We start from the raw sequence: 7,785 nt of genomic DNA, 5'->3' as shown, positions 1-7,785 counted from the left end.
TACAAAACACAGGCAGCCCAAAACACGGACACATCCAGAAGACTTGAAAGCGGTTAGTTCTGATTCTCCCTGTTGGTTTGGTAAAACCCGGATTGGGTGTATTGGCTTAGCGGTTGGCCGATAGATTTCGGGTTTTCATTGGGAGATGTTCTGGTCTACTGTAGAGTCCTGTCATCCCAGATGTGGTAGAGTGGGGGAGTCAGCTCGGTTCCCTGCTACTGACTCTCTCAGGTAAGGTTTCCCTCGCTTAACAAAGTTACATAAGTCTTGCCCATAATTTCTTTAAGTCTTGTCTGAACTAGACTCTGCTCCTTCAGGGGAGGAATTTCGAGTCTTCATCTTGGCATCCTAATCTCCTTCCCCACCCCAGGGGCTGGTCCAAGGCCAGAGGATACTGTTAATATGAATTGGCGCTGGTAGGGCGGTCCTAGACTGCCAAGACTGCTCCTGGCACTTGTCACCAGTCACCATCAATTCTCACCACTTCTTTCTTCATCATCGTGGTCGATGGATGCCTGCTGCAGAAAACAATCCCCAATTCGGGTTCTAGTACTCCTACTATGTCTCCTGTTACCAGGACCTCCTTCCGCCCGCCCGACAAACTCCTAAAGCCTCCAGTTGCTCCTAGCTCTGGAGACCTATCCATGCCACGCGAGCTGAGGACGCACAGGGAGAATGAGGTTGGCAGCAGACAGGGAGCGCGGCCACGGTCCCGGGCTGGGGGCTGTCTGCAGGGTGGGGCAGCTCTGGCCGCCGCCTCTCCCCGCCTTCCCATCCCCAAAGAGGACACCCCTCCTTCCGCCCGCCCGCTCCCCACCCTCGCGCGGTACCGCCTCCCCGAGCCGCCCTCGCTCAGAGCCTCTCAGGCAGCCAGCGAGCGCGGGGAGCGCTCTGGGATGGGACTTGAAGGCGGCGGCTCAGGACACGGCGTTGGCGCAGACTTCTTCGTCGCGTCCCGGGAGCGGTGCTCCAGGAGCGCTGCGGTCCTCGGCGGGGCGAGGCGGCGGACGACGGAGACAGATCCGCGCGGCTGCGCCCCTGCCTCGCTTCCCCGGTACCCGCGGCGGTGGCTGCAGGTGAGCGCGGCGCGCTGCCCCGGGCGCGGACAGACCGACCCACTGACCGACAGACGCACGCGACGCAATCGGGGAGCCGCTGTCCACTGGGCAGGGTGGGAAGGGTGGTGGCGCTGCCGGGTCTCCTCGGCCGGGAGAAGTCCTGCCACGCCGGGCCAGGCGCGGGACGCACGGTGCTGCAGCGGTCCCCGAGTGCCCCGCGGGGGCGCTGTACCCCGCCGCAGGGAAACCCAGACCCGCTCCACACTGACTAGGGAATGGGGACTTGTTGAGCGAGAGGTTTTGTAGTGACAGTCCTATCTACCAGGTAGAAAATAATTCGGTTTCCCCTGTAGACTGGTATCTTAAGGCCAGGGACGTCTGGATTTCCTTTGCGTTCTCTGTAACTGCTCCGACTCTCTTGTATTGCGGAAGAGGGATAGGAAGAGGGCGTTTTGTGGTAGTTGCTGGAAACCTGGAGGACAGTTTGGGGAGAGGACAGAATAATATGGAGACAATTCCCTGGTATGGTCTCCAGGAATAGGTAGGTGTACTGGGAGATACTCAGCTCTGGGATATGCTTCCACTCAATTACGAGTCAACAATGATAACTATGGCACTCCCACAATGCATCTGCAAAGCACTTCCCTTTAGCCTTTGAGGAATTGTCAAGGAAGAGGCGACCAAGCCAGGATGAAGAACAGATGCTTGGCAACCAGTTGGCCTCATTCAAATTCCAGCCGCCAAGTTTACAAGCTGGAGTACTTGGCGATATCAATAACTGTTCCTCAGTTTCCACATCCATCGAGGGGGATTATAATGCCTACGGGATTAAATGAGATTAGACAGAAATCCAGCGAGTAGTTCTAGAATTCTCCTATAGTTAGCGAGCTCTGCCACCCATCTTTCTGGAAAAAAAGAGTGAGTCTATGTGAACACTGAATTCTACACCACCACCATCACCACCACCTCCTCCTACACCACCACCACCACCACCACCACCACCCCATTCGAGGGAAAAGCCTCTTGAGGATGCACTAGGATGGCAGGTCGTTTGTATGTGTTAATGGAGTTTTTGTGCCGTCCATTCCTGCACCATCCCCCCTGCCTGCTGTCAAAGGGGTAGTTTCACAAAAGCTGGTCAAGATGCCAAGGTGGGTTTGTGGTCTTGAAGGTTTCCTCTACGCCTGGGAAGTTTGTTCTGCTAGAAACCCCACTGAAGGCTAATGCCTGCAGGTTTTCATTTTCTGTTTCCTGCTGTTCCTACTTTTACTCCAGTTGATAGAATTCAGCCTCAGGCCCCTAAACCACCAGCCAACTCTTTTCTATAAACCAGGGTTCTGCAGGTCCCGGCTTGGGAGTCCAGACCTAGGCAGTCAGGAGCCACCAGGCCTGAGGTTCGTTGCTGGAGGTGTCATAGCATAATTGAAATCTGAGACACCCTTGGACAACTGGCAAGCCCTAAACTCCTGCTAGCTAAGACCATCCATCTCTGACAGCAGAAGGCTAGGTGAAGGCTGGGCACGGTGGTGCATGCCTATAATGCCAGCACTTGAAATGTAGGGAGGCTGGGGATCAGAAGTAAGGACATCTTGGTTATAAGTCCAAAGCCAACCTGAACTACATGAGACCCTTTCTGAAGAAGAAGAAGAAGAAGAAGAAGAAGAAGAAGAAGAAGAAGAAGAAGAAGAAGAAGAAGAAGAAGAAGAGAAAGAAGAAGAAGAGGAGGAGGAGGAGAAGAAGAAGAGGAAGAGGAAGGAAATTGAAATGAGGCTCAAGGTTTCAGGAAAAGCAAAGAGATGTTGCTCTTTGAAAGACAGGAAAGGAATATGAACAACTGGAGCGTCTGGAAAAAAATCAGTTTGCCTAGAAGCAGTTCTTTCTCATCGGTAACCAAGAGAAGGCACAGAGACGTGGGGGTGGGGAAGGAGAGAGAAGGCGTAGTCTCAGGGAAAGCTGGCTGAGTGAGCAGTGACTAAGGAGGTGCTGGGGTTGGTAGAGCTCCATGGAGAGGTGAGAACAGCCAGGGCAGCAAGGGCCCTTCTAGGAGTTCCCTGGACTTGGCTTGCTGGTTCTGTACCATGCTCAGCCTCCTTTCCTGGGAGTCCCAGTTCTCTGGGGGAAGCTAAACAGGACTCCCTTCCCTGTTTCAAGTGAACACGGGGTGATACCCCAGAGAGTGGTGCACATAGTGTTGCTAGGACACAGTGCAGGATGCTCTTCCAAGAGTCCGGCCAGCCCTTGGAGCTCCAGCCCATGAGGTCACCTTTCAGTTCTGCAGTACAGTTCAGCAGCCAGACAGTCACCACAGCCTGGAGGTGACTTAGTGGCGGGACTGGACGGAGCCCTCAGCCAATGTCAGTAGTGAAATGTCAGTGACCTGGCAGATGAGGGAAACAGCTCAGAACTCTGTCTTGACATCTGAAGGGCCTGAGTTCCAGTCCCAGCTCCTCACACCTGTAAGGACTTTGAAAGTGCCTTGGGCCCCGTGCCTGAGTTTCCTCATCTGCAAACCAGGAGTAGGAATGTTGGGAAAACTGACCTATGGAGTGCTTGATGCAGTGGCTGGTTCTGGGGAATGGTTGGTGCTCACTGTCTATACTTTCCATTACCTTGGGCTCAGTCAGATCACTCAGCTAACAGGTGAGATACTGTCATAGGTCATGTCATAGGTTCTGAGGCTCAAACGTAGTTCATGTGAATTTGTCCAGTACTCCAGATTGCACAGTGAGTTGGTTGAAACTAAAAATTTCACAAAATAGCTGTACATAAAAATCAGCGACTAAGCAGATCCGAAGTTCTAAGAGCACGGACAGAGAAGCCACTGTCTACTGTGGATGTGCCACCGGAATACTCATTGCCACTTAAAGTTGCTCTAAGAGTTCCCCATGGCTGCTACAAGTCACCACAAATGTAATGGCTTCACACGAAATCACTGACTTGCAGCCCCAGAGCTCAGCCGCTGATGGGCCTCAAAGGGGCTGATGGAAGGGTCAGCAGGGCACATTCTTTCTGTTGGCTCCAGGGAAACTGTGGCCCCTCATGTTTTCTGACGTCTAACCCTGACTCAGGTTTTGGCTCCTAGACCCTCCTTCCGTTTTCAGAGGCAAGAACAGCATCTTCCAGTGTCTGTCCCGCTCCCTCTGCCTGTCGCTCTCCTCTCCTATTGGTTTAACCCCTCCCTGCCCCGCCCTTCTCGTTGCCCTTCTGCCGTTACTGTTTCTCAGATTCTTGTAGTTACCTTGAGCCCATGAGGAAAATGAAGGCTTCCTTCACCATCTCAAAACCTTGAATCATCCGTTCCAGCTAAGTCCCTTTTGGGGCCCCGGGCTTCTTAAACTCAGACTAGAAGTTGCTACTTCTGTCTCTTGTATGCTCTCTATTTTTTGACCAACTACAGCTTCTGTTTTGTTTTGTTGTGTTGTGTTGTATTTTGCTTTGTCTTGTATTTCGAGACAAAGTTTCCCTGTGTAGCTCTGGCTGACCTGGAACTCACTCTGTAGACCAGGTTGGCCTCAAACTCACAGAAATCTACCTGCCTCTGCCTCCCATTAAAGGTGTGCCCCACCACCGTCCGGCTTTTTTGTGTATGTGTGTTGTTCTTTTGTTTCCGCCACAACTTTTGGTCCTGGACCCTTAAGACAGGCTGTTTCCCCAACAACAGCGTTAGGTGACTTCTTCAGTCTAGAAATTTTCAGCACCTAGTCCTCCTCCATTTCCAGTGAAATACTAAGAATGCCTCCTGACACAGGGCAAGCTTCCTCCTAAGAAAATTCCCAGCAAGTGGTCTTTAGTTCCCCGAATTCCCTAATGCGTCTGCGTCTGTATCAGGTTTTTTTTTTTTTTTTTTTTTTTTTTTTTTTTTTTTTTTTGGTTTTTCGAGACAGGGTTTCTCTGTGTAGCTTTGCGCCTTTCCTGGGACTCACTTGGAAGCCCAGGCTGGCCTCAAACTCACAGAGATCCGCCTGGCTCTGCCTCCCGAGTGCTGGGACTAAAGGCGTGCGCCGCCACCACCACCTGGCTCAGGTTTTTAATGTAAAAAGTCACTGCAAGTTCAATGGCTCAGATGAACACACATTTACTAGCTTATTGTTATGGAGGTCTGGATTCCAAATGATTCTAATTGGGTAAAATCCAGGGTTCTTAGGACTGGAGCCTCCTGCATTTCCTTCCCTCAATCCTTCCAGAGACTTCCTGCATCACTCGGCCTATTGTCTGTGAACATCACCTACCATGTTGGGTTCTCTCTTCTACTGCTCTTGAGGACCCTGTGATTATGTTAGGGTTGCTTGAAGAGTCCAGGATTATCTCTCTGTTTTGTTTTTAAACGTTTATGTATTGTTATTTTATGTGTATGAGCATTTGCCTTCACAAGCATTACATGCATGCCTGGTGTCTTAATAGGTCAGAATCCTCTGAGTCTGGAGTTACAGATGGCTGTGAGCTGCTGTGTGGGTGCTGGGAACTGAGCCTGGATCCTCAGCAAGAGCTCTTAACCACTTAGCACTTGTATTATTTTTTATTTTGTTGAGACAGGGTCTCACGGTGTAGCTCAGGCTGGCATTGAGCTCATGATTCTCCTAACAGAGCCTCCTGAGTGAAGAAGACATTACTGGAGTGTGTTCTACCACATCTGGCACGTTTCTGTTTTCAAGATTTTCAAAGGTCATCTGATTACTCATCTTGATTCCTGTCCTTAATTTCCTTTATGGCAGGGACAGACAGACATCTTTAGAAAGGTGTTACTCTTCCCACACAGAGCTTGAGAGTGTGCTCAGAGAGTGCCCAGCGGTGCAGCCCTGTTCTCCTAATCATTCCCCTTTAGAAGATGCACAACGGCCCCTGTATGGAGAGGACCCTGTGAAGCTTTCTTCAAACTTCCTGCTTCGCTGGGCAGTGATGGTGCACGCCTTTATTCTGTTGATAAATTAGGTTGTTGTTTACACACGTGTTCACATCCAGCAGCAACCTTGATTTGTGCACTTTTTATCTGTACACATCGTGAAAAGTTTACTTCTAAAAACTAATCTTTGAGCGAGGTGGTGGTAGCACACACCCTTAATGTCAGCACTCACCCTTAATCTCAGCACTCGGGAAGCAGAGGCAGGCAGATCTCTGTGAGTTCAAGGCCAGCCTGGCTACAGAGTGAGTTCCAGGACAGCCAGAGCTACACAAGAAACCCTGTCTCACAAAAACAAAAAACACAAAACAAACAAACAAACGTAGTATTTGTTGACCCAGGTACCTTCAGAGGGTAGGCAATAATTCACTTGGGCTCAACAGGGATCTTCTGGGATACAGACCTGGCAAGTGGCTACACTGTTCACTGAGCAAAACTCTGACGATCCTGTGTCTATGTTTTTATACATTTATTTATCCATCCATTCATTTACTTACCTTTTGATGCTGGGGTTGAAGTTGTAGGTACAGTTCAGTTGGCAGAGCACTTGCCTAGTGTGTTGAGATCCTCAGTTCAGTCCCCAGCACCACAATAAATAAATAAATAGACGCTGGGAACTGGAACCAGCTCCTTGCACATGCTAGGCAAGAGCTCCCCTGTGGGGCTATAACCCCAGATAAGCATCCAGTGCTAACAAAGCTCTGTTCTCAGAACAGAGATCTATCTGCCTCCCGAGTGCTGGGATTAAAGGTGTGTGCCACCACCGCCTCTCTCAAAGATTAGTTTTTAGAAGTAAACGTTTCATGATGTGTACACATAAAAAGTGCACAAATCAAGGCTGCTGCTGAATGTGAACATGTGTGTAAACAACAACCTGATTTATCAACAGAATAATCCCAGCACCCAGACCCCCTTCGTACCCACTTTTGTGTGCTAACCCTCCCATGTAGCTATCATACTGATGTCTAGGACTGTAGATTGGTTCTATATTTTATCTTGTTCATTATTAAATTAATAATTTAGCATGCATGTTGTATATTATGTTATATACAAAGCAGTGAATCATTCCTGCCTCCATAGAATATCTCACCGTGTTACAGTTTACCTGCTCAGCTGTTAAGGGCTGTTCAAGTTGTTTCCATTCACATTTTATTTTGAAAGGGTGATAACCTACCCAGTAACTTAGTTTGTCATAAACTCCATTCCAGCAGAAATGAAGACACCGTGTGGAGGTATGGGTGTGGAGGTATGCAATGAGGGTTAATGCTGAAGCATGCGCACATGCTGGTGGTGTCCTTGGGGGAGTTGCTGCAGTACGCATTGCTAATGGAGCCAGGTTATAGGGCTTTAAATGCTGAGCTCAGCAGTCTAGATTTGATTCTTTGGGATGCAAGAGCCACTTTTGCTGTGCAGGAATGTGGTAAACATGATACTGTATCGGCAAGATGGAGGTTAGCAGTCCTGCCTGTGGGGCCAGTGGGACAGACTTGGAAACAATCCATTCATTAGGATTAGGTTCAGCTGCAAGTTGCAGAAAAGGCCAAAATAGCAGGTATTGGTAGGTTTTTTTTCCTGTTGCTGTTGTTTTGAGGTCTTTCAAGACAGGTCTTTGTGTCTTGGCTGTCCTGGAACTCGATCAAGACCAGGCTGGCCTTGAACTCATGCCAGTCACCCCACTTCTCTAACCGCACAACCCTCACTTTCCAAGCGGACACATGACACGCCGGAATGATGGCCCTGCTTCTGCACCTGACACCTGCGATCTCTGAAAGGTGTGCTTATCGCTGGGAGAGCATGATGAGCTTCCTAGTTCAGTCTTTCTCAGCTCCC

This window comes from Peromyscus eremicus, chromosome 20, assembly GCF_949786415.1.
Source record: "Peromyscus eremicus chromosome 20, PerEre_H2_v1, whole genome shotgun sequence".
Lineage (NCBI taxonomy): Eukaryota > Metazoa > Chordata > Mammalia > Rodentia > Cricetidae > Peromyscus > Peromyscus eremicus.
This window is presented reverse-complemented; position numbering follows the sequence as displayed.